Here is a 27,935-nt window from a genome sequence, read left to right as displayed (position 1 = left end):
GATTTCCTCTTAGAAGAAACTAAAAAGTATTCTAATATAGTAAAATTACTCTTGACCTCCACCGAATGAACCGGCTAGTCAGAAACGTCACACTGGGAAGATATTTGTAACAGCTGCTCTTTAATTATTTATTCATCGAAAAAGTAAGATTTCCTCTCAGAAGAAACTAAAAATATTCTAATATAGTAAAATTACTCTTGACCTGCATCGAATGAACCGGCTAGTCAGAAACGTCACACTGGGAAGATATTTGTAACAGCTGCTCTTTATTTATTTATTCATCCAAAAAGTAAGATTTCCTCTCAAAAGAAACTAAAAAATATTCTAATATAGTAAAATTACTCTTGACCTGCACCGAATGAACCGGCTAGTCAGAAACGTCACACTGGGAAGATATTTGTAACAGCTGCTCTTTATTTATTTACTCATCCAAAAAGTAAGATTTCCTCTTAGAAGAAACTAAAAAAAAATCTAATATAATAAAATTACTCTTGACCTGCACCGAATGAACCGGCTAGTCAGAAACGTCACACTGGGAAGATATTTGTAACAGCTGCTCTTTATTTATTTATTCATCCAAAAAGTAAGATTTCCTCTCAAAAGAAACTAAAAAATATTCTAATATAGTAAAATTACTCTTGACCTGCACCGAAAAACCGGCTAGTCAGAAACGTCACACTGGGAAGATATTTGTAACAGCTGCTCTTTATTTATTCATCCAAAAAGTAAGATTTCCTCTCAAAAGAAACTAAAAAATATTCTAATATAGTAAAATTACTCTTGACCTGCACGGAATGAACCGGCTAGTCAGAAACGTCACACTGGGAAGATATTTGTAACAGCTGCTCTTTATTTATTTACTCAACCAAAAAGTAAGATTTCCTCTCAAAAGAAACTAAAAAATATTCTAATATAGTAAAATTACTCTTGACCTGCACCGAATAAACGGCTAGTCAGAAACGTCACACTGGGAAGATATTTGTAACAGCTGCTCTTTATTTATTCATCCAAAAATAAGATTTCCTCTCAAAAGAAACTAAAAAATATTCTAATATAGTAAAATTACTCTTGACCTGCACCGAAAGAACGGGCTAGTCAGAAACGTCACACTGGGAAGATATTTGTAACAGCTGCTCTTTATTTATTTATTCATCCAAAAAGTAAAATTTCCTCTCAAAAGAAACTAAAAAATATTCTAATATAGTACAATTACTCTTGACCTGCACGAATGAACCGGCTAGTCAGAAACATCACACTGGGAAGATTTTTGTAACAGTTGGTCTTTATTTATTTACTCATCCAAAAAGTAAGATTTCCTCTTAGAAGAAACTAAAAAATATTCTAATATAATAAAATTACACTTGACCTGCACCGAATGAACCGGCTAGTCAGAAACGTCACACTGGGAAGATATTTGTAACAGCTGCTCTTTATTTATTTATTCATCCAAAAAGTAAGATTTCCTCTCAAAAGAAACTAAAAAATATTCTAATATAGTAAAATTACTCTTGACCTGCACCGAATGAACCGGCTAGTCAGAAACGTCACACTGGGAAGATATTTGTAACAGCTGCTCTTTATTTATTTATTCATCCAAAAAGTAAGATTTCCTCTCAGAAGAAACTAAGAAATATTCTAATATAGTAAAATTACTCTTGACCTGCATCGAATGAACCGGCTAGTCAGAAACGTCACACTGGGAAGATATTTGTAACAGCTGCTCTTTATTTATTTATTCATCCAAAAAGTAAGATTTCCTCTCAAAAGAAACTAAAAAATATTCTAATATAGTAAAATTACTCTTGACCTGCACCGAATGAACCGGCTAGTCAGAAACGTCACACTGGGAAGATATTTGTAACAGCTGCTCTTTAATTATTTATTCATCCAAAAAGTAAGATTTCCTCTCAGAAGAAACTAAAAAATATTCTAATATAGTAAAATTACTCTTGACCTGCACCGAATGAACCGGCTAGTCAGAAATGTCACACTGGGAAGATATTTGTAACAGCTGCTCTTTATTTATTAGTCATCCAAAAAGTAAGATTTCCTCTCAAAAGAAACTAAAAAATATTCTAATATAGTAAAATTACTCTTGACCTGCACCGAATGAACCGGCTAGTCAGAAACGTCACACTGGGAAGATATTTGTAACAGCTGCTCTTTATTTATTTACTCATCCAAAAAGTAAGATTTCCTCTTAGAAGAAACTAAAAAATATTCTAATATAATAAAATTACACTTGACCTGCACCGAATGAACCGGCTAGTCAGAAACGTCACACTGGGAAGATATTTGTAACAGCTGCTCTTTATTTATTTATTCATCCAAAAAGTAAGATTTCCTCTCAAAAGAAACTAAAAAATATTCTAATATAGTAAAATTACTCTTGACCTGCACCGAATGAACCGGCTAGTCAGAAACGTCACACTGGGAAGATATTTGTAACAGCTGCTCTTTAATTATTTATTCATCCAAAAAGTAAGATTTCCTCTCAAAAGAAACTAAAAAATATTCTAATATAGTAAAATTACTCTTGACCTGCACCGAATGAACCGGCTAGTCAGAAACGTCACACTGGGAAGATATTTGTAACAGCTGCTCTTTATTTATTTACTCAACCAAAAAGTAAGATTTCCTCTCAAAAGAAACTAAAAAATATTCTAATATAGTAAAATTACTCTTGACCTGCACCGAATAAACGGCTAGTCAGAGACGTCACACTGGGAAGATATTTGTAACAGCTGCTCTTTATTTATTCATCCAAAAATAAGATTTCCTCTCAAAAGAAACTAAAAAATATTCTAATATAGTAAAATTACTCTTGACCTGCACCGAAAGAACGAGCTAGTCAGAAACGTCACACTGGGAAGATATTTGTAACAGCTGCTCTTTATTTATTTATTCATCCAAAAAGTAAAATTTCCTCTCAAAAGAAACTAAAAAATATTCTAATATAGTACAATTACTCTTGACCTGCACGAATGAACCGGCTAGTCAGAAACATCACACTGGGAAGATTTTTGTAACAGTTGGTCTTTATTTATTTACTCATCCAAAAAGTAAGATTTCCTCTTAGAAGAAACTAAAAAATATTCTAATATAATAAAATTACACTTGACCTGCACCGAATGAACCGGCTAGTCAGAAACGTCACACTGGGAAGATATTTGTAACAGCTGCTCTTTATTTATTTATTCATCCAAAAAGTAAGATTTCCTCTCAAAAGAAACTAAAAAATATTCTAATATAGTAAAATTACTCTTGACCTGCACCGAATGAACCGGCTAGTCAGAAACGTCACACTGGGAAGATATTTGTAACAGCTGCTCTTTATTTATTTACTCATCCAAAAAGTAAGATTTCCTCTTAGAAGAAACTAAAAAAAATCTAATATAATAAAATTACTCTTGACCTGCACCGAATGAACCGGCTAGTCAGAAACGTCACACTGGGAAGATATTTGTAACAGCTGCTCTTTATTTATTTATTCATCCAAAAAGTAAGATTTCCTCTCAAAAGAAACTAAAAAATATTCTAATATAGTAAAATTACTCTTGACCTGCACCGAATAACCGGCTAGTCAGAAACGTCACACTGGGAAGATATTTGTAACAGCTGCTCTTTATTTATTCATCCAAAAAGTAAGATTTCCTCTCAAAAGAAACTAAAAAATATTCTAATATAGTAAAATTACTCTTGACCTGCACCGAATGAACCGGCTAGTCAGAAACATCACACTGGGAAGATATTTGTTACAGCTGCTCTTTATTTATTTACTCATCCAAAAAGTAAGATTTCCTCTTAGAAGAAACTAAAAAATATTCTAATATAATAAAATTACACTTGACCTTCACCGAATGAACCGGCTAGTCAGAAACGTCACACTGGGAAGATATTTGTAACAGCTGCTCTTTATTTATTTATTCATCCAAAAAGTAAGATTTCCTCTCAAAAGAAACTAAAAAATATTCTAATATAGTAAAATTACTCTTGACCTGCACCGAATAACCGGCTAGTCAGAAACGTCACACTGGGAAGATATTTGTAACAGCTGCTCTTTATTTATTCATCCAAAAAGTAAGATTTCCTCTCAAAAGAAACTAAAAAATATTCTAATATAGTAAAATTACTCTTGACCTGCACCGAATGAACCGGCTAGTCAGAAACGTCACACTGGGAAGATATTTGTTACAGCTGCTCTTTATTTATTTACTCATCCAAAAAGTAAGATTTCCTCTTAGAAGAAACTAAAAAGTATTCTAATATAGTAAAATTACTCTTGACCTCCACCGAATGAACCGGCTAGTCAGAAACGTCACACTGGGAAGATATTTGTAACAGCTGCTCTTTAATTATTTATTCATCGAAAAAGTAAGATTTCCTCTCAGAAGAAACTAAAAATATTCTAATATAGTAAAATTACTCTTGACCTGCATCGAATGAACCGGCTAGTCAGAAACGTCACACTGGGAAGATATTTGTAACAGCTGCTCTTTATTTATTTATTCATCCAAAAAGTAAGATTTCCTCTCAAAAGAAACTAAAAAATATTCTAATATAGTAAAATTACTCTTGACCTGCACCGAATGAACCGGCTAGTCAGAAACGTCACACTGGGAAGATATTTGTAACAGCTGCTCTTTATTTATTTACTCATCCAAAAAGTAAGATTTCCTCTTAGAAGAAACTAAAAAAAAATCTAATATAATAAAATTACTCTTGACCTGCACCGAATGAACCGGCTAGTCAGAAACGTCACACTGGGAAGATATTTGTAACAGCTGCTCTTTATTTATTTATTCATCCAAAAAGTAAGATTTCCTCTCAAAAGAAACTAAAAAATATTCTAATATAGTAAAATTACTCTTGACCTGCACCGAAAAACCGGCTAGTCAGAAACGTCACACTGGGAAGATATTTGTAACAGCTGCTCTTTATTTATTCATCCAAAAAGTAAGATTTCCTCTCAAAAGAAACTAAAAAATATTCTAATATAGTAAAATTACTCTTGACCTGCACCGAATGAACCGGCTAGTCAGAAACATCACACTGGGAAGATATTTGTAACAGCTGCTCTTTATTTATTTACTCATCCAAAAAGTAAGATTTCCTCTTAGAAGAAACTAAAAAATATTCTAATATAATAAAATTACACTTGACCTGCACCGAATGAACCGGCTAGTCAGAAACGTCACAGTGGGAAGATATTTGTAACAGCTGCTCTTTATTTATTTATTCATCCAAAAAGTAAGATTTCCTCTCAAAAGAAACTAAAAAATATTCTAATATAGTAAAATTACTCTTGACCTGCACCGAATGAACCGGCTAGTCAGAAACGTCACACTGGGAAGATATTTGTAACAGCTGCTCTTTATTTATTTACTCAACCAAAAAGTAAGATTTCCTCTCAAAAGAAACTAAAAAATATTCTAATATAGTAAAATTACTCTTGACCTGCACGGAATGAACCGGCTAGTCAGAAACGTCACACTGGGAAGATATTTGTAACAGCTGCTCTTTATTTATTTACTCAACCAAAAAGTAAGATTTCCTCTCAAAAGAAACTAAAAAATATTCTAATATAGTAAAATTACTCTTGACCTGCACCGAATAAACGGCTAGTCAGAAACGTCACACTGGGAAGATATTTGTAACAGCTGCTCTTTATTTATTCATCCAAAAATAAGATTTCCTCTCAAAAGAAACTAAAAAATATTCTAATATAGTAAAATTACTCTTGACCTGCACCGAAAGAACGGGCTAGTCAGAAACGTCACACTGGGAAGATATTTGTAACAGCTGCTCTTTATTTATTTATTCATCCAAAAAGTAAAATTTCCTCTCAAAAGAAACTAAAAAATATTCTAATATAGTACAATTACTCTTGACCTGCACGAATGAACCGGCTAGTCAGAAACATCACACTGGGAAGATTTTTGTAACAGTTGGTCTTTATTTATTTACTCATCCAAAAAGTAAGATTTCCTCTTAGAAGAAACTAAAAAATATTCTAATATAATAAAATTACACTTGACCTGCACCGAATGAACCGGCTAGTCAGAAACGTCACACTGGGAAGATATTTGTAACAGCTGCTCTTTATTTATTTATTCATCCAAAAAGTAAGATTTCCTCTCAAAAGAAACTAAAAAATATTCTAATATAGTAAAATTACTCTTGACCTGCACCGAATGAACCGGCTAGTCAGAAACGTCACACTGGGAAGATATTTGTAACAGCTGCTCTTTATTTATTTATTCATCCAAAAAGTAAGATTTCCTCTCAGAAGAAACTAAGAAATATTCTAATATAGTAAAATTACTCTTGACCTGCATCGAATGAACCGGCTAGTCAGAAACGTCACACTGGGAAGATATTTGTAACAGCTGCTCTTTATTTATTTATTCATCCAAAAAGTAAGATTTCCTCTCAAAAGAAACTAAAAAATATTCTAATATAGTAAAATTACTCTTGACCTGCACCGAATGAACCGGCTAGTCAGAAACGTCACACTGGGAAGATATTTGTAACAGCTGCTCTTTAATTATTTATTCATCCAAAAAGTAAGATTTCCTCTCAGAAGAAACTAAAAAATATTCTAATATAGTAAAATTACTCTTGACCTGCACCGAATGAACCGGCTAGTCAGAAATGTCACACTGGGAAGATATTTGTAACAGCTGCTCTTTATTTATTAGTCATCCAAAAAGTAAGATTTCCTCTCAAAAGAAACTAAAAAATATTCTAATATAGTAAAATTACTCTTGACCTGCACCGAATGAACCGGCTAGTCAGAAACGTCACACTGGGAAGATATTTGTAACAGCTGCTCTTTATTTATTTACTCATCCAAAAAGTAAGATTTCCTCTTAGAAGAAACTAAAAAATATTCTAATATAATAAAATTACACTTGACCTGCACCGAATGAACCGGCTAGTCAGAAACGTCACACTGGGAAGATATTTGTAACAGCTGCTCTTTATTTATTTATTCATCCAAAAAGTAAGATTTCCTCTCAAAAGAAACTAAAAAATATTCTAATATAGTAAAATTACTCTTGACCTGCACCGAATGAACCGGCTAGTCAGAAACGTCACACTGGGAAGATATTTGTAACAGCTGCTCTTTAATTATTTATTCATCCAAAAAGTAAGATTTCCTCTCAAAAGAAACTAAAAAATATTCTAATATAGTAAAATTACTCTTGACCTGCACCGAATAAACGGCTAGTCAGAAACGTCACACTGGGAAGATATTTGTAACAGCTGCTCTTTATTTATTCATCCAAAAATAAGATTTCCTCTCAAAAGAAACTAAAAAATATTCTAATATAGTAAAATTACTCTTGACCTGCACCGAAAGAATGAGCTAGTCAGAAACGTCACACTGGGAAGATATTTGTAACAGCTGCTCTTTATTTATTTATTCATCCAAAAAGTAAAATTTCCTCTCAAAAGAAACTAAAAAATATTCTAATATAGTACAATTACTCTTGACCTGCACGAATGAACCGGCTAGTCAGAAACATCACACTGGGAAGATTTTTGTAACAGTTGGTCTTTATTTATTTACTCATCCAAAAAGTAAGATTTCCTCTTAGAAGAAACTAAAAAATATTCTAATATAATAAAATTACACTTGACCTGCACCGAATGAACCGGCTAGTCAGAAACGTCACACTGGGAAGATATTTGTAACAGCTGCTCTTTATTTATTTATTCATCCAAAAAGTAAGATTTCCTCTCAAAAGAAACTAAAAAATATTCTAATATAGTAAAATTACTCTTGACCTGCACCGAATAACCGGCTAGTCAGAAACGTCCCACTGGGAAGATATTTGTAACAGCTGCTCTTTATTTATTCATCCAAAAAGTAAGATTTCCTCTCAAAAGAAACTAAAAAATATTCTAATATAGTAAAATTACTCTTGACCTGCACCGAATGAACCGGCTAGTCAGAAACATCACACTGGGAAGATATTTGTCTGGGAAGATATTTGTTACAGCTGCTCTTTATTTATTTACTCATCCAAAAAGTAAGATTTCCTCTTAGAAGAAACTAAAAAATATTCTAATATAATAAAATTACACTTGACCTTCACCGAATGAACCGGCTAGTCAGAAACGTCACACTGGGAAGATATTTGTAACAGCTGCTCTTTATTTATTTATTCATCCAAAAAGTAAGATTTCCTCTCAAAAGAAACTAAAAAATATTCTAATATAGTAAAATTACTCTTGACCTGCACCGAATAACCGGCTAGTCAGAAACGTCACACTGGGAAGATATTTGTAACAGCTGCTCTTTATTTATTCATCCAAAAAGTAAGATTTCCTCTCAAAAGAAACTAAAAAATATTCTAATATAGTAAAATTACTCTTGACCTGCACCGAATGAACCGGCTAGTCAGAAACGTCACACTGGGAAGATATTTGTTACAGCTGCTCTTTATTTATTTACTCATCCAAAAAGTAAGATTTCCTCTTAGAAGAAACTAAAAAGTATTCTAATATAGTAAAATTACTCTTGACCTCCACCGAATGAACCGGCTAGTCAGAAACGTCACACTGGGAAGATATTTGTAACAGCTGCTCTTTAATTATTTATTCATCGAAAAAGTAAGATTTCCTCTCAGAAGAAACTAAAAATATTCTAATATAGTAAAATTACTCTTGACCTGCATCGAATGAACCGGCTAGTCAGAAACGTCACACTGGGAAGATATTTGTAACAGCTGCTCTTTATTTATTTATTCATCCAAAAAGTAAGATTTCCTCTCAAAAGAAACTAAAAAATATTCTAATATAGTAAAATTACTCTTGACCTGCACCGAATGAACCGGCTAGTCAGAAACGTCACACTGGGAAGATATTTGTAACAGCTGCTCTTTATTTATTTACTCATCCAAAAAGTAAGATTTCCTCTTAGAAGAAACTAAAAAAAAATCTAATATAATAAAATTACTCTTGACCTGCACCGAATGAACCGGCTAGTCAGAAACGTCACACTGGGAAGATATTTGTAACAGCTGCTCTTTATTTATTTATTCATCCAAAAAGTAAGATTTCCTCTCAAAAGAAACTAAAAAATATTCTAATATAGTAAAATTACTCTTGACCTGCACCGAAAAACCGGCTAGTCAGAAACGTCACACTGGGAAGATATTTGTAACAGCTGCTCTTTATTTATTTACTCAACCAAAAAGTAAGATTTCCTCTCAAAAGAAACTAAAAAATATTCTAATATAGTAAAATTACTCTTGACCTGCACCGAATAAACGGCTAGTCAGAAACGTCACACTGGGAAGATATTTGTAACAGCTGCTCTTTATTTATTCATCCAAAAATAAGATTTCCTCTCAAAAGAAACTAAAAAATATTCTAATATAGTAAAATTACTCTTGACCTGCACCGAAAGAACGGGCTAGTCAGAAACGTCACACTGGGAAGATATTTGTAACAGCTGCTCTTTATTTATTTATTCATCCAAAAAGTAAAATTTCCTCTCAAAAGAAACTAAAAAATATTCTAATATAGTACAATTACTCTTGACCTGCACGAATGAACCGGCTAGTCAGAAACATCACACTGGGAAGATTTTTGTAACAGTTGGTCTTTATTTATTTACTCATCCAAAAAGTAAGATTTCCTCTTAGAAGAAACTAAAAAATATTCTAATATAATAAAATTACACTTGACCTGCACCGAATGAACCGGCTAGTCAGAAACGTCACACTGGGAAGATATTTGTAACAGCTGCTCTTTATTTATTTATTCATCCAAAAAGTAAGATTTCCTCTCAAAAGAAACTAAAAAATATTCTAATATAGTAAAATTACTCTTGACCTGCACCGAATGAACCGGCTAGTCAGAAACGTCACACTGGGAAGATATTTGTAACAGCTGCTCTTTATTTATTTATTCATCCAAAAAGTAAGATTTCCTCTCAGAAGAAACTAAGAAATATTCTAATATAGTAAAATTACTCTTGACCTGCATCGAATGAACCGGCTAGTCAGAAACGTCACACTGGGAAGATATTTGTAACAGCTGCTCTTTATTTATTTATTCATCCAAAAAGTAAGATTTCCTCTCAAAAGAAACTAAAAAATATTCTAATATAGTAAAATTACTCTTGACCTGCACCGAATGAACCGGCTAGTCAGAAACGTCACACTGGGAAGATATTTGTAACAGCTGCTCTTTAATTATTTATTCATCCAAAAAGTAAGATTTCCTCTCAGAAGAAACTAAAAAATATTCTAATATAGTAAAATTACTCTTGACCTGCACCGAATGAACCGGCTAGTCAGAAATGTCACACTGGGAAGATATTTGTAAGAGCTGCTCTTTATTTATTAGTCATCCAAAAAGTAAGATTTCCTCTCAAAAGAAACTAAAAAATATTCTAATATAGTAAAATTACTCTTGACCTGCACCGAATGAACCGGCTAGTCAGAAACGTCACACTGGGAAGATATTTGTAACAGCTGCTCTTTATTTATTTACTCATCCAAAAAGTAAGATTTCCTCTTAGAAGAAACTAAAAAATATTCTAATATAATAAAATTACACTTGACCTGCACCGAATGAACCGGCTAGTCAGAAACGTCACACTGGGAAGATATTTGTAACAGCTGCTCTTTATTTATTTATTCATCCAAAAAGTAAGATTTCCTCTCAAAAGAAACTAAAAAATATTCTAATATAGTAAAATTACTCTTGACCTGCACCGAATGAACCGGCTAGTCAGAAACGTCACACTGGGAAGATATTTGTAACAGCTGCTCTTTAATTATTTATTCATCCAAAAAGTAAGATTTCCTCTCAAAAGAAACTAAAAAATATTCTAATATAGTAAAATTACTCTTGACCTGCACCGAATGAACCGGCTAGTCAGAAACGTCACACTGGGAAGATATTTGTAACAGCTGCTCTTTATTTATTTACTCAACCAAAAAGTAAGATTTCCTCTCAGAAGAAACTAAAAAATATTCTAATATAGTAAAATTACTCTTGACCTGCACCGAATGAACCGGCTAGTCAGAAACGTCACACTGGGAAGATATTTGTAACAGCTGCTCTTTATTTATTTACTCAACCAAAAAGTAAGATTTCCTCTCAGAAGAAACTAAAAAATATTCTAATATAGTAAAATTACTCTTGACCTGCACAGAATGAACCGGCTAGTCAGAAATGTCACACTGGGAAGATATTTGTAACAGCTGCTCTTTATTTATTAGTCATCCAAAAAGTAAGATTTCCTCTCAAAAGAAACTAAAAAATATTCTAATATAGTAAAATTACTCTTGACCTGCACCGAATGAACCGGCTAGTCAGAAACGTCACACTGGGAAGATATTTGTAACAGCTGCTCTTTATTTATTTACTCATCCAAAAAGTAAGATTTCCTCTTAGAAGAAACTAAAAAATATTCTAATATAATAAAATTACACTTGACCTGCACCGAATGAACCGGCTAGTCAGAAACGTCACACTGGGAAGATATTTGTAACAGCTGCTCTTTATTTATTTATTCATCCAAAAAGTAAGATTTCCTCTCAAAAGAAACTAAAAAATATTCTAATATAGTAAAATTACTCTTGACCTGCACCGAATGAACCGGCTAGTCAGAAACGTCACACTGGGAAGATATTTGTAACAGCTGCTCTTTAATTATTTATTCATCCAAAAAGTAAGATTTCCTCTCAAAAGAAACTAAAAAATATTCTAATATAGTAAAATTACTCTTGACCTGCACCGAATGAACCGGCTAGTCAGAAACGTCACACTGGGAAGATATTTGTAACAGCTGCTCTTTATTTATTTACTCAACCAAAAAGTAAGATTTCCTCTCAAAAGAAACTAAAAAATATTCTAATATAGTAAAATTACTCTTGACCTGCACCGAATAAACGGCTAGTCAGAAACGTCACACTGGGAAGATATTTGTAACAGCTGCTCTTTATTTATTCATCCAAAAATAAGATTTCCTCTCAAAAGAAACTAAAAAATATTCTAATATAGTAAAATTACTCTTGACCTGCACCGAAAGAACGAGCTAGTCAGAAACGTCACACTGGGAAGATATTTGTAACAGCTGCTCTTTATTTATTTATTCATCCAAAAAGTAAAATTTCCTCTCAAAAGAAACTAAAAAATATTCTAATATAGTACAATTACTCTTGACCTGCACGAATGAACCGGCTAGTCAGAAACATCACACTGGGAAGATTTTTGTAACAGTTGGTCTTTATTTATTTACTCATCCAAAAAGTAAGATTTCCTCTTAGAAGAAACTAAAAAATATTCTAATATAATAAAATTACACTTGACCTGCACCGAATGAACCGGCTAGTCAGAAACGTCACACTGGGAAGATATTTGTAACAGCTGCTCTTTATTTATTTATTCATCCAAAAAGTAAGATTTCCTCTCAAAAGAAACTAAAAAATATTCTAATATAGTAAAATTACTCTTGACCTGCACCGAATGAACCGGCTAGTCAGAAACGTCACACTGGGAAGATATTTGTAACAGCTGCTCTTTATTTATTTATTCATCCAAAAAGTAAGATTTCCTCTCAAAAGAAACTAAAAAATATTCTAATATAGTAAAATTACTCTTGACCTGCACCGAATGAACCGGCTAGTCAGAAACATCACACTGGGAAGATATTTGTTACAGCTGCTCTTTATTTATTTATTCATCCAAAAAGTAAGATTTCCTCTCAGAAGAAACTAAAAAAAATTCTAATATAGTAAAATTACTCTTGACCTGCATCGAATGAACCGGCTAGTCAGAAACGTCACACTGGGAAGATATTTGTAACAGCTGCTCTTTATTTATTTATTCATCCAAAAAGTAAGATTTCCTCTCAAAAGAAACTAAAAAATATTCTAATATAGTAAAATTACTCTTGACCTGCACCGAATGAACCGGCTAGTCAGAAATGTCACACTGGGAAGATATTTGTAACAGCTGCTCTTTATTTATTAGTCATCCAAAAAGTAAGATTTCCTCTCAAAAGAAACTAAAAAATATTCTAATATAGTAAAATTACTCTTGACCTGCACCGAATGAACCGGCTAGTCAGAAACGTCACACTGGGAAGATATTTGTAACAGCTGCTCTTTATTTATTTATTCATCCAAAAAGTAAGATTTCCTCTCAAAAGAAACTAAAAAATATTCTAATATAGTAAAATTACTCTTGACCTGCACCGAATGAACCGGCTAGTCAGAAACGTCACACTGGGAAGATATTTGTAACAGCTGCTCTTTATTTATTTACTCATCCAAAAAGTAAGATTTCCTCTTAGAAGAAACTAAAAAAAATCTAATATAATAAAATTACTCTTGACCTGCACCGAATGAACCGGCTAGTCAGAAACGTCACACTGGGAAGATATTTGTAACAGCTGCTCTTTATTTATTTATTCATCCAAAAAGTAAGATTTCCTCTCAAAAGAAACTAAAAAATATTCTAATATAGTAAAATTACTCTTGACCTGCACCGAATAACCGGCTAGTCAGAAACGTCACACTGGGAAGATATTTGTAACAGCTGCTCTTTATTTATTCATCCAAAAAGTAAGATTTCCTCTCAAAAGAAACTAAAAAATATTCTAATATAGTAAAATTACTCTTGACCTGCACCGAATGAACCGGCTAGTCAGAAACATCACACTGGGAAGATATTTGTAACAGCTGCTCTTTATTTATTCATCCAAAAAGTAAGATTTCCTCTCAAAAGAAACTAAAAAATATTCTAATATAGTAAAATTACTCTTGACCTGCACCGAATGAACCGGCTAGTCAGAAACGTCACACTGGGAAGATATTTGTTACAGCTGCTCTTTATTTATTTACTCATCCAAAAAGTAAGATTTCCTCTTAGAAGAAACTAAAAAGTATTCTAATATAGTAAAATTACTCTTGACCTGCACCGAATGAACCGGCTAGTCAGAAACGTCACACTGGGAAGATATTTGTAACAGCTGCTCTTTAATTATTTATTCATCGAAAAAGTAAGATTTCCTCTCAGAAGAAACTAAAAATATTCTAATATAGTAAAATTACTCTTGACCTGCATCGAATGAACCGGCTAGTCAGAAACGTCACACTGGGAAGATATTTGTAACAGCTGCTCTTTATTTATTTATTCATCCAAAAAGTAAGATTTCCTCTCAAAAGAAACTAAAAAATATTCTAATATAGTAAAATTACTCTTGACCTGCACCGAATGAACCGGCTAGTCAGAAACGTCACACTGGGAAGATATTTGTAACAGCTGCTCTTTATTTATTTACTCATCCAAAAAGTAAGATTTCCTCTTAGAAGAAACTAAAAAAAAATCTAATATAATAAAATTACTCTTGACCTGCACCGAATGAACCGGCTAGTCAGAAACGTCACACTGGGAAGATATTTGTAACAGCTGCTCTTTATTTATTTATTCATCCAAAAAGTAAGATTTCCTCTCAAAAGAAACTAAAAAATATTCTAATATAGTAAAATTACTCTTGACCTGCACCGAAAAACCGGCTAGTCAGAAACGTCACACTGGGAAGATATTTGTAACAGCTGCTCTTTATTTATTCATCCAAAAAGTAAGATTTCCTCTCAAAAGAAACTAAAAAATATTCTAATATAGTAAAATTACTCTTGACCTGCACCGAATGAACCGGCTAGTCAGAAACATCACACTGGGAAGATATTTGTAACAGCTGCTCTTTATTTATTTACTCATCCAAAAAGTAAGATTTCCTCTTAGAAGAAACTAAAAAATATTCTAATATAATAAAATTACACTTGACCTGCACCGAATGAACCGGCTAGTCAGAAACGTCACACTGGGAAGATATTTGTAACAGCTGCTCTTTATTTATTTATTCATCCAAAAAGTAAGATTTCCTCTCAAAAGAAACTAAAAAATATTCTAATATAGTAAAATTACTCTTGACCTGCACCGAATGAACCGGCTAGTCAGAAACGTCACACTGGGAAGATATTTGTAACAGCTGCTCTTTATTTATTTACTCAACCAAAAAGTAAGATTTCCTCTCAAAAGAAACTAAAAAATATTCTAATATAGTAAAATTACTCTTGACCTGCACGGAATGAACCGGCTAGTCAGAAACGTCACACTGGGAAGATATTTGTAACAGCTGCTCTTTATTTATTTACTCAACCAAAAAGTAAGATTTCCTCTCAAAAGAAACTAAAAAATATTCTAATATAGTAAAATTACTCTTGACCTGCACCGAATAAACGGCTAGTCAGAAACGTCACACTGGGAAGATATTTGTAACAGCTGCTCTTTATTTATTCATCCAAAAATAAGATTTCCTCTCAAAAGAAACTAAAAAATATTCTAATATAGTAAAATTACTCTTGACCTGCACCGAAAGAACGGGCTAGTCAGAAACGTCACACTGGGAAGATATTTGTAACAGCTGCTCTTTATTTATTTATTCATCCAAAAAGTAAAATTTCCTCTCAAAATAAACTAAAAAATATTCTAATATAGTACAATTACTCTTGACCTGCACGAATGAACCGGCTAGTCAGAAACATCACACTGGGAAGATTTTTGTAACAGTTGGTCTTTATTTATTTACTCATCCAAAAAGTAAGATTTCCTCTTAGAAGAAACTAAAAAATATTCTAATATAATAAAATTACACTTGACCTGCACCGAATGAACCGGCTAGTCAGAAACGTCACACTGGGAAGATATTTGTAACAGCTGCTCTTTATTTATTTATTCATCCAAAAAGTAAGATTTCCTCTCAAAAGAAACTAAAAAATATTCTAATATAGTAAAATTACTCTTGACCTGCACCGAATGAACCGGCTAGTCAGAAACGTCACACTGGGAAGATATTTGTAACAGCTGCTCTTTATTTATTTATTCATCCAAAAAGTAAGATTTCCTCTCAGAAGAAACTAAAATATTCTAATATAGTAAAATTACTCTTGACCTGCATCGAATGAACCGGCTAGTCAGAAACGTCACACTGGGAAGATATTTGTAACAGCTGCTCTTTATTTATTTATTCATCCAAAAAGTAAGATTTCCTCTCAAAAGAAACTAAAAAATATTCTAATATAGTAAAATTACTCTTGACCTGCACCGAATGAACCGGCTAGTCAGAAACGTCACACTGGGAAGATATTTGTAACAGCTGCTCTTTAATTATTTATTCATCCAAAAAGTAAGATTTCCTCTCAGAAGAAACTAAAAAATATTCTAATATAGTAAAATTACTCTTGACCTGCACCGAATGAACCGGCTAGTCAGAAATGTCACACTGGGAAGATATTTGTAACAGCTGCTCTTTATTTATTAGTCATCCAAAAAGTAAGATTTCCTCTCAAAAGAAACTAAAAAATATTCTAATATAGTAAAATTACTCTTGACCTGCACCGAATGAACCGGCTAGTCAGAAACGTCACACTGGGAAGATATTTGTAACAGCTGCTCTTTATTTATTTATTCATCCAAAAAGTAAGATTTCCTCTCAAAAGAAACTAAAAAATATTCTAATATAGTAAAATTACTCTTGACCTGCACCGAATGAACCGGCTAGTCAGAAACGTCACACTGGGAAGATATTTGTAACAGCTGCTCTTTATTTATTTACTCATCCAAAAAGTAAGATTTCCTCTTAGAAGAAACTAAAAAAAATCTAATATAATAAAATTACTCTTGACCTGCACCGAATGAACCGGCTAGTCAGAAACGTCACACTGGGAAGATATTTGTAACAGCTGCTCTTTATTTATTTATTCATCCAAAAAGTAAGATTTCCTCTCAAAAGAAACTAAAAAATATTCTAATATAGTAAAATTACTCTTGACCTGCACCGAATAACCGGCTAGTCAGAAACGTCACACTGGGAAGATATTTGTAACAGCTGCTCTTTATTTATTCATCCAAAAAGTAAGATTTCCTCTCAAAAGAAACTAAAAAATATTCTAATATAGTAAAATTACTCTTGACCTGCACCGAATGAACCGGCTAGTCCAGAAACATCACACTGGAAGATATTTGTTACAGCTGCTCTTTATTTATTTACTCATCCAAAAAGTAAGATTTCCCCTTAGAAGAAACTAAAAAATATTCTAATATAATAAAATTACACTTGACCTTCACCGAATGAACCGGCTAGTCAGAAACGTCACACTGGGAAGATATTTGTAACAACTGCTCTTTATTTATTTATTCATCCAAAAAGTAAGATTTCCTCTCAAAAGAATAACTAAAAAATATTCTAATATAGTAAAATTACTCTTGACCTGCACCGAATAACCGGCTAGTCAGAAACGTCACACTGGGAAGATATTTGTAACAGCTGCTCTTTATTTATTCATCCAAAAAGTAAGATTTCCTCTCAAAAGAAACTAAAAAATATTCTAATATAGTAAAATTACTCTTGACCTGCAACCGAATGAACCCGCTAGTCAGAAACGTCACACTGGGAAGATATTTGTAACAGCTGCTCTTTATTTATTCATCCAAAAAGTAAGATTTCCTCTCAAAAGAAACTAAAAAATATTCTAATATAGTAAAATTACTCTTGACCTGCACCGAATGAACCGGCTAGTCAGAAACATCACACTGGGAAGATATTTGTTACAGCTGCTCTTTATTTATTTACTCATCCAAAAAGTAAGATTTCCTCTTAGAAGAAACTAAAAAATATTCTAATATAATAAAATTACACTTGACCTGCACCGAATGAACCGGCTAGTCAGAAACGTCACACTGGGAAGATATTTGTAACAGCTGCTCTTTATTTATTTATTCATCCAAAAAGTAAGATTTCCTCTCAAAAGAAACTAAAAAAATATTCTAATATAGTAAAATTACTCTTGACCTGCACCGAATGAAACCGGCTAGTCAGAAACGTCACACTGGAAGATATTTGTAACAGCTGCTCTTTAATTATTTATTCATCCAAAAAGTAAGATTTCCTCTCAAAAGAAACTAAAAAAATATTCTAATATAGTAAAATTACTCTTGACCTGCACCGAATGAACCGGCTAGTCAGAAACGTCACACTGGGAAGATATTTGTAACAGCTGCTCTTTATTTATTTACTCAACCAAAAAGTAAGATTTCCTCTCAAAAGAAACTAAAAAATATTCTAATATAGTAAAATTACTCTTGACCTGCACCGAATAAACGGCTAGTCAGAAACGTCACACTGGGAAGATATTTGTAACAGCTGCTCTTTATTTATTCATCCAAAAATAAGATTTCCTCTCAAAAGAAACTAAAAAATATTCTAATATAGTAAAATTACTCTTGACCTGCACCGAAAGAACGGGCTAGTCAGAAACGTCACACTGGGAAGATATTGTAACAGCTGCTCTTTATTTATTTATTCATCCAAAAAGTAAAATTTCCTCTCAAAAGAAACTAAAAAATATTCTAATATAGTACAATTACTCTTGACCTGCACGAATGAACCGGCTAGTCAGAAACATCACACTGGGAAGATTTTTGTAACAGTTGGTCTTTATTTATTTACTCATCCAAAAAGTAAGATTTCCTCTTAGAAGAAACTAAAAAATATTCTAATATAATAAAATTACACTTGACCTGCACCGAATGAACCGGCTAGTCAGAACGTCACACTGGGAAGATATTTGTAACAGCTGCTCTTTATTTATTTATTCATCCAAAAAGTAAGATTTCCTCTCAAAAGAAACTAAAAAATATTCTAATATAGTAAAATTACTCTTGACCTGCACCGAATGAACCGGCTAGTCAGGAACGTCACACTGGAAGATATTTGTAACAGCTGCTCTTTATTATTTATTCATCCAAAAAGTAAGATTTCCTCTCAAAAGAAACTAAAAAATATTCTAATATAGTAAAATTACTCTTGACCTGCACCGAATGAACCGGCTAGTCAGAAAACATCACACTGGGAAGATATTTGTTACAGCTGCTCTTTATTTATTTATTCATCCAAAAAGTAAGATTTTCCTCTCAGAAGAACTAAAAAAAATTCTAATATAGTAAAATTACTCTTGACCTGCATCGAATGAACCGGCTAGTCAGAAACGTCACACTGGGAAGATATTTGTAACAGCTGCTCTTTATTTATTTATTCATCCAAAAAGTAAGATTTCCTCTCAAAAGAAACTAAAAATATTCTAATATAGTAAAATTACTCTTGACCTGCACCGAATGAACCGGCTAGTCAGAAATGTCACACTGGGAAGATATTTGTAACAGCTGCTCTTTATTTATTAGTCATCCAAAAAGTAAGATTTCCTCTCAAAAGAAACTAAAAAATATTCTAATATAGTAAAATTACTCTTGACCTGCACCGAATGAACCGGCTAGTCAGAAACGTCACACTGGGAAGATATTTGTAACAGCTGCTCTTTATTTATTTATTCATCCAAAAAGTAAGATTTCCTCTCAAAAGAAACTAAAAAATATTCTAATATAGTAAAATTACTCTTGACCTGCATCGAATGAACCGGCTAGTCAGAAACGTCACACTGGGAAGATATTTGTAACAGCTGCTCTTTATTTATTTATTCATCCAAAAAGTAAGATTTCCTCTCAAAAGAAACTAAAAATATTCTAATATAGTAAAATTACTCTTGACCTGCACCGAATGAACCGGCTAGTCAGAAACGTCACACTGGGAAGATATTTGTAACAGCTGCTCTTTATTTATTTACTCATCCAAAAAGTAAGATTTCCTCTTAGAAGAAACTAAAAAAAATCTAATATAATAAAATACTCTTGACCTGCACCGAATGAACGGCTAGTCAGAAACGTCACACTGGGAAGATATTTGTAACAGCTGCTCTTTATTTATTTATTCATCCAAAAAGTAAGATTTCCTCTCAAAAGAAACTAAAAAATATTCTAATATAGTAAAATTACTCTTGACCTGCACCGAATAACCGGCTAGTCAGAAACGTCACACTGGGAAGATATTTGTAACAGCTGCTCTTTAGTTATTCATCCAAAAAGTAAGATTTCCTCTCAAAAGAAACTAAAAAATATTCTAATATAGTAAAATTACTCTTGACCTGCACCGAATGAACCGGCTAGTCAGAACATCACACTGGGAAGATATTTGTTACAGCTGCTCTTTATTTATTTACTCATCCAAAAACTAAGATTTCCTCTTAGAAGAAACTAAAAAATATTCTAATATAATAAAATTACACTTGACCTGCACCGAATGAACCGGCTAGTCAGAAACGTCACACTGGGAAGATATTTGTAACAGCTGCTCTTTATTTATTTATTCATCCAAAAAGTAGGATTTCCTCTCAAAAGAAACTAAAAAATATTCTAATATAGTAAAATTACTCTTGACCTGCACCGAATGAACCGGCTAGTCAGAAACGTCACACTGGGAAGATATTTGTAACAGCTGCTCTTTATTTATTTACTCATCCAAAAAGTAAGATTTCCTCTTAGAAGAACTAAAAAAATCTAATATAATAAAATTACTCTTGACCTGCACCGAATAAACCGGCTAGTCAGAAACGTCACACTGGGAAGATATTTGTAACAGCTGCTCTTTATTTATTTATTCATCCAAAAAGTAAGATTTCCTCTCAAAAGAAACTAAAAAATATTCTAATATAGTAAAATTACTCTTGACCTGCACCGAATAACCGGCTAGTCAGAAACGTCACACTGGGAAGATATTTGTAACAGCTGCTCTTTATTTATTCATCCAAAAAGTAAGATTTCCTCTCAAAAGAAACTAAAAAATATTCTAATATAGTAAAATTACTCTTGACCTGCACCGAATGAACCCGCTAGTCAGAAACGTCACACTGGGAAGATATTTGTAACAGCTGCTCTTTATTTATTCATCCAAAAAGTAAGATTTCCTCTCAAAAGAAACTAAAAAATATTCTAATATAGTAAAATTACTCTTGACCTGCACCGAATGAACCGGCTAGTCAGAAACATCACACTGGGAAGATATTTTGTTACAGCTGCTCTTTATTTATTTACTCATCCAAAAAGTAAGATTTCCTCTTAGAAGAAACTAAAAAATATTCTAATATAATAAAATTACACTTGACCTGCACCGAATGAACCGGCTAGTCAGAAACGTCACACTGGGAAGATATTTGTAACAGCTGCTCTTTATTTATTTATTCATCCAAAAAGTAAGATTTCCTCTCAAAGAAACTAAAAAATATTCTAATATAGTAAAATTACTCTTGACCTGCACCGAATGAACCGGCTAGTCAGAAACGTCACACTGGGAAGATATTTGTAACAGCTGCTCTTTAATTATTTATTCATCCAAAAAGTAAGATTTCCTCTCAAAAGAAACTAAAAAATATTCTAATATAGTAAAATTACTCTTGACCTGCACCGAATGAACCGGCTAGTCAGAAACGTCACACTGGGAAGATATTTGTAACAGCTGCTCTTTATTTATTTACTCAACCAAAAGTAAGATTTCCTCTCAAAAGAAACTAAAAAATATTCTAATATAGTAAAATTACTCTTGACCTGCACCGAATAAACGGCTAGTCAGAAACGTCACACTGGGAAGATATTTGTAACAGCTGCTCTTTATTTATCATCCAAAAATAAGATTTCCTCTCAAAAGAAACTAAAAAATATTCTAATATAGTAAAATTACTCTTGACCTGCACCGAAAGAACGGGCTAGTCAGAAACGTCACACTGGGAAGATATTTGTAACAGCTGCTCTTTATTTATTTATTCATCCAAAAAGTAAAATTTCCTCTCAAAAGAAACTAAAAAATATTCTAATATAGTACAATTACTCTTGACCTGCACGAATGAACCGGCTAGTCAGAAACATCACACTGGGAAGATTTTTGTAACAGTTGGTCTTTATTTATTTACTCATCCAAAAAGTAAGATTTCCTCTTAGAAGAAACTAAAAAATATTCTAATATAATAAAATTACACTTGACCTGCACCGAATGAACCGGCTAGTCAGAAACGTCACACTGGGAAGATATTTGTAACAGCTGCTCTTATTTATTTATTCATCCAAAAAGTAAGATTTCCTCTCAAAAGAAACTAAAAAATATTCTAATATAGTAAAATTACTCTTGACCTGCACCGAATGAACCGGCTAGTCAGGAACGTCACACTGGGAAGATATTTGTAACAGCTGCTCTTTATTTATTTATTCATCCAAAAAGTAAGATTTCCTCTCAAAAGAAACTAAAAAATATTCTAATATAGTAAAATTACTCTTGACCTGCACCGAATGAACCGGCTAGTCAGAAACATCACACTGGGAAGATATTTGTTACAGCTGCTCTTTATTTATTTATTCATCCAAAAAGTAAGATTTCCTCTCAGAAGAAACTAAAAAAAATTCTAATATAGTAAAATTACTCTTGACCTGCATCGAATGAACCGGCTAGTCAGAAACGTCACACTGGGAAGATATTTGTAACAGCTGCTCTTTATTTATTTATTCATCCAAAAAGTAAGATTTCCTCTCAAAAGAAACTAAAAAATATTCTAATATAGTAAAATTACTCTTGACCTGCACCGAATGAACCGGCTAGTCAGAAATGTCACACTGGGAAGATATTTGTAACAGCTGCTCTTTATTTATTAGTCATCCAAAAAGTAAGATTTCCTCTCAAAGAAACTAAAAAATATTCTAATATAGTAAAATTACTCTTGACCTGCACCGAATGAACCGGCTAGTCAGAAACGTCACACTGGGAAGATATTTGTAACAGCTGCTCTTTATTTATTTATTCATCCAAAAAGTAAGATTTCCTCTCAAAAGAAACTAAAAAATATTCTAATATAGTAAAATTACTCTTGACCTGCATCGAATGAACCGGCTAGTCAGAAACGTCACACTGGGAAGATATTTGTAACAGCTGCTCTTTATTTATTTATTCATCCAAAAAGTAAGATTTCCTCTCAAAAGAAACTAAAAAATATTCTAATATAGTAAAATTACTCTTGACCTGCACCGAATGAACCGGCTAGTCAGAAACGTCACACTGGGAAGATATTTGTAACAGCTGCTCTTTATTTATTTACTCATCCAAAAAGTAAGATTTCCTCTTAGAAGAAACTAAAAAAAATCTAATATAATAAAATTACTCTTGACCTGCACCGAATGAACCGGCTAGTCAGAAACGTCACACTGGGAAGATATTTGTAACAGCTGCTCTTTATTTATTTATTCATCCAAAAAGTAAGATTTCCTCTCAAAAGAAACTAAAAAATATTCTAATATAGTAAAATTACTCTTGACCTGCACCGAATAACCGGCTAGTCAGAAACGTCACACTGGGAAGATATTTGTAACAGCTGCTCTTTATTTATTCATCCAAAAAGTAAGATTTCCTCTCAAAAGAAACTAAAAAATATTCTAATATAGTAAAATTACTCTTGACCTGCACCGAATGAACCGGCTAGTCAGAAACATCACACTGGGAAGATATTTGTTACAGCTGCTCTTTATTTATTTACTCATCCAAAAAGTAAGATTTCCTCTTAGAAGAAACTAAAAAATATTCTAATATAATAAAATTACACTTGACCTTCACCGAATGAACCGGCTAGTCAGAAACGTCACACTGGGAAGATATTTGTAACAGCTGCTCTTTATTTATTTATTCATCCAAAAAGTAAGATTTCCTCTCAAAAGAAACTAAAAAATATTCTAATATAGTAAAATTACTCTTGACCTGCACCGAATGAACCGGCTAGTCAGAAACGTCACACTGGGAAGATATTTGTAACAGCTGCTCTTTAATTATTTATTCATCCAAAAAGTAAGATTTCCTCTCAGAAGAAACTAAGAAATATTCTAATATAGTAAAATTACTCTTGACCTGCATCGAATGAACCGGCTAGTCAGAAACGTCACACTGGGAAGATATTTGTAACAGCTGCTCTTTATTTATTTATTCATCCAAAAAGTAAGATTTCCTCTCAAAAGAAACTAAAAAATATTCTAATATAGTAAAATTACTCTTGACCTGCACCGAATGAACCGGCTAGTCAGAAACGTCACACTGGGAAGATATTTGTAACAGCTGCTCTTTAATTATTTATTCATCCAAAAAGTAAGATTTCCTCTCAGAAGAAACTAAAAAATATTCTAATATAGTAAAATTACTCTTGACCTGCATCGAATGAACTGGCTAGTCAGAAACGTGACACTGGGGAAGATATTTGTAACAGCTGCTCTTTATTTATTTACTCATCCAAAAAGTAAGATTTCCTCCTAGAAGAAACTAAAAAAAAATCTAATATAATAAAATTACTCTTGACCTGCACCGAATGAACCGGCTAGTCAGAAACGTCACACTGGGAAGATATTTGTAACAGCTGCTCTTTATTTATTTATTCATCCAAAAAGTAAGATTTCCTCTCAAAAGAAACTAAAAAATATTCTAATATAGTAAAATTACTCTTGACCTGCACCGAATAACCGGCTAGTCAGAAACGTCACACTGGGAAGATATTTGTAACAGCTGCTCTTTATTTATTCATCCAAAAAGTAAGATTTCCTCTCAAAAGAAACTAAAAAATATTCTAATATAGTAAAATTACTCTTGACCTGCACCGAATGAACCGGCTAGTCAGAAACATCACACTGGGAAGATATTTGTAACAGCTGCTCTTTATTTATTTACTCATCCAAAAAGTAAGATTTCCTCTTAGAAGAAACTAAAAAATATTCTAATATAATAAAATTACACTTGACCTGCACCGAATGAACCGGCTAGTCAGAAACGTCACACTGGGAAGATATTTGTAACAGCTGCTCTTTATTTATTTATTCATCCAAAAAGTAAGATTTCCTCTCAAAAGAAACTAAAAAATATTCTAATATAATAAAATTACACTTGACCTGCACCGAATGAACCGGCTAGTCAGAAACGTCACACTGGGAAGATATTTGTAACAGCTGCTCTTTATTTATTTATTCATCCAAAAAGTAAGATTTCCTCTCAAAAGAAACTAAAAAATATTCTAATATAGTAAAATTACTCTTGACCTGCACCGAATGAACCGGCTAGTCAGAAACGTCACACTGGGAAGATATTTGTAACAGCTGCTCTTTAATTATTTATTCATCCGAAAAGTAAGATTTCCTCTCAGAAGAAACTAAAAAATATTCTAATATAGTAAAATTACTCTTGACCTGCACCGAATAACCGGCTAGTCAGAAACGTCACACTGGGAAGATATTTGTAACAGCTGCTCTTTATTTATTCATCCAAAAAGTAAGATTTCCTCTCAAAAGAAACTAAAAAATATTCTAATATAGTAAAATTACTCTTGACCTGCACCGAATGAACCGGCTAGTCAGAAACGTCACACTGGGAAGATATTTGTAACAGCTGCTCTTTAATTATTTATTCATCCGAAAAGTAAGATTTCCTCTCAGAAGAAACTAAAAAATATTCTAATATAGTAAAATTACTCTTGACCTGCACCGAATAACCGGCTAGTCAGAAACGTCACACTGGGAAGATATTTGTAACAGCTGCTCTTTATTTATTCATCCAAAAAGTAAGATTTCCTCTCAAAAGAAACTAAAAAATATTCTAATATAGTAAAATTACTCTTGACCTGCACCGAATGAACCGGCTAGTCAGAAACATCACACTGGGAAGATATTTGTAACAGTTGGTCTTTATTTATTTACTCATCCAAAAAGTAAGATTTCCTCTTAGAAGAAACTAAAAAATATTCTAATATAATAAAATTACACTTGACCTGCACCGAATGAACCGGCTAGTCAGAAACGTCACACTGGGAAGATATTTGTAACAGCTGCTCTTTGTTTATTTATTCATCCAAAAAGTAAGATTTCCTCTCAAAGAAACTAAAAAATATTCTAATATAGTAAAATTACTCTTGACCTGCACCGAATGAACCGGCTAGTCAGAAACGTCACACTGGGAAGATATTTGTAACAGCTGCTCTTTATTTATTTATTCATCCAAAAAGTAAGATTTCCTCTCAAAAGAAACTAAAAAATATTCTAATATAGTAAAATTACTCTTGACCTGCACCGAATAACCGGCTAGTCAGAAACGTCACACTGGGAAGATATTTGTAACAGCTGCTCTTTATTTATTCATCCAAAAAGTAAGATTTCCTCTCAAAAGAAACTAAAAAATATTCTAATATAGTAAAATTACTCTTGACCTGCACCGAATGAACCGGCTAGTCAGAAACATCACACTGGGAAGATATTTGTTACAGCTGCTCTTTATTTATTTACTCATCCAAAAAGTAAGATTTCCTCTTAGAAGAAACTAAAAAATATTCTAATATAATTAAATTACACTTGACCTTCACCGAATGAACCGGCTAGTCAGAAACGTCACACTGGGAAGATATTTGTAACAGCTGCTCTTTATTTATTTATTCATCCAAAAAGTAAGATTTCCTCTCAAAAGAAACTAAAAAATATTCTAATATAGTAAAATTACTCTTGACCTGCACCGAATGAACCGGCTAGTCAGAAACGTCACACTGGGAAGATATTTGTAACAGCTGCTCTTTAATTATTTATTCATCCAAAAAGTAAGATTTCCTCTCAGAAGAAACTAAGAAATATTCTAATATAGTAAAATTACTCTTGACCTGTATCGAATGAACCGGCTAGTCAGAAACGTCACACTGGGAAGATATTTGTAACAGCTGCTCTTTATTTATTTATTCATCCAAAAAGTAAGATTTCCTCTCAAAAGAAACTAAAAAATATTCTAATATAGTAAAATTACTCTTGACCTGCACCGAATGAACCGGCTAGTCAGAAACGTCACACTGGGAAGATATTTGTAACAGCTGCTCTTTAATTATTTATTCATCCAAAAAGTAAGATTTCCTCTCAGAAGAAACTAAAAAATATTCTAATATAGTAAAATTACTCTTGACCTGCATCGAATGAACTGGCTAGTCAGAAACGTGACACTGGGAAGATATTTGTAACAGCTGCTCTTTATTTATTTACTCATCCAAAAAGTAAGATTTCCTCCTAGAAGAAACTAAAAAAAAATCTAATATAATAAAATTACTCTTGACCTGCACCGAATGAACCGGCTAGTCAGAAACGTCACACTGGGAAGATATTTGTAACAGCTGCTCTTTATTTATTTATTCATCCAAAAAGTAAGATTTCCTCTCAAAAGAAACTAAAAAATATTCTAATATAGTAAAATTACTCTTGACCTGCACCGAATAACCGGCTAGTCAGAAACGTCACACTGGGAAGATATTTGTAACAGCTGCTCTTTATTTATTCATCCAAAAAGTAAGATTTCCTCTCAAAAGAAACTAAAAAATATTCTAATATAGTAAAATTACTCTTGACCTGCACCGAATGAACCGGCTAGTCAGAAACATCACACTGGGAAGATATTTGTAACAGCTGCTCTTTATTTATTTACTCATCCAAAAAGTAAGATTTCCTCTTAGAAGAAACTAAAAAATATTCTAATATAATAAAATTACACTTGACCTGCACCGAATGAACCGGCTAGTCAGAAACGTCACACTGGGAAGATATTTGTAACAGCTGCTCTTTATTTATTTATTCATCCAAAAAGTAAGATTTCCTCTCAAAAGAAACTAAAAAATATTCTAATATAATAAAATTACACTTGACCTGCACCGAATGAACCGGCTAGTCAGAAACGTCACACTGGGAAGATATTTGTAACAGCTGCTCTTTATTTATTTATTCATCCAAAAAGTAAGATTTCCTCTCAAAAGAAACTAAAAAATATTCTAATATAGTAAAATTACTCTTGACCTGCACCGAATGAACCGGCTAGTCAGAAACGTCACACTGGGAAGATATTTGTAACAGCTGCTCTTTAATTATTTATTCATCCGAAAAGTAAGATTTCCTCTCAGAAGAAACTAAAAAATATTCTAATA

This window comes from Stegodyphus dumicola, chromosome 8, assembly GCF_044657685.1.
Source record: "Stegodyphus dumicola isolate Sdum_Otavi_A_Nest chromosome 8, ASM4465768v1".
NCBI classification, from domain to species: domain Eukaryota; kingdom Metazoa; phylum Arthropoda; class Arachnida; order Araneae; family Eresidae; genus Stegodyphus; species Stegodyphus dumicola.
This window is presented reverse-complemented; position numbering follows the sequence as displayed.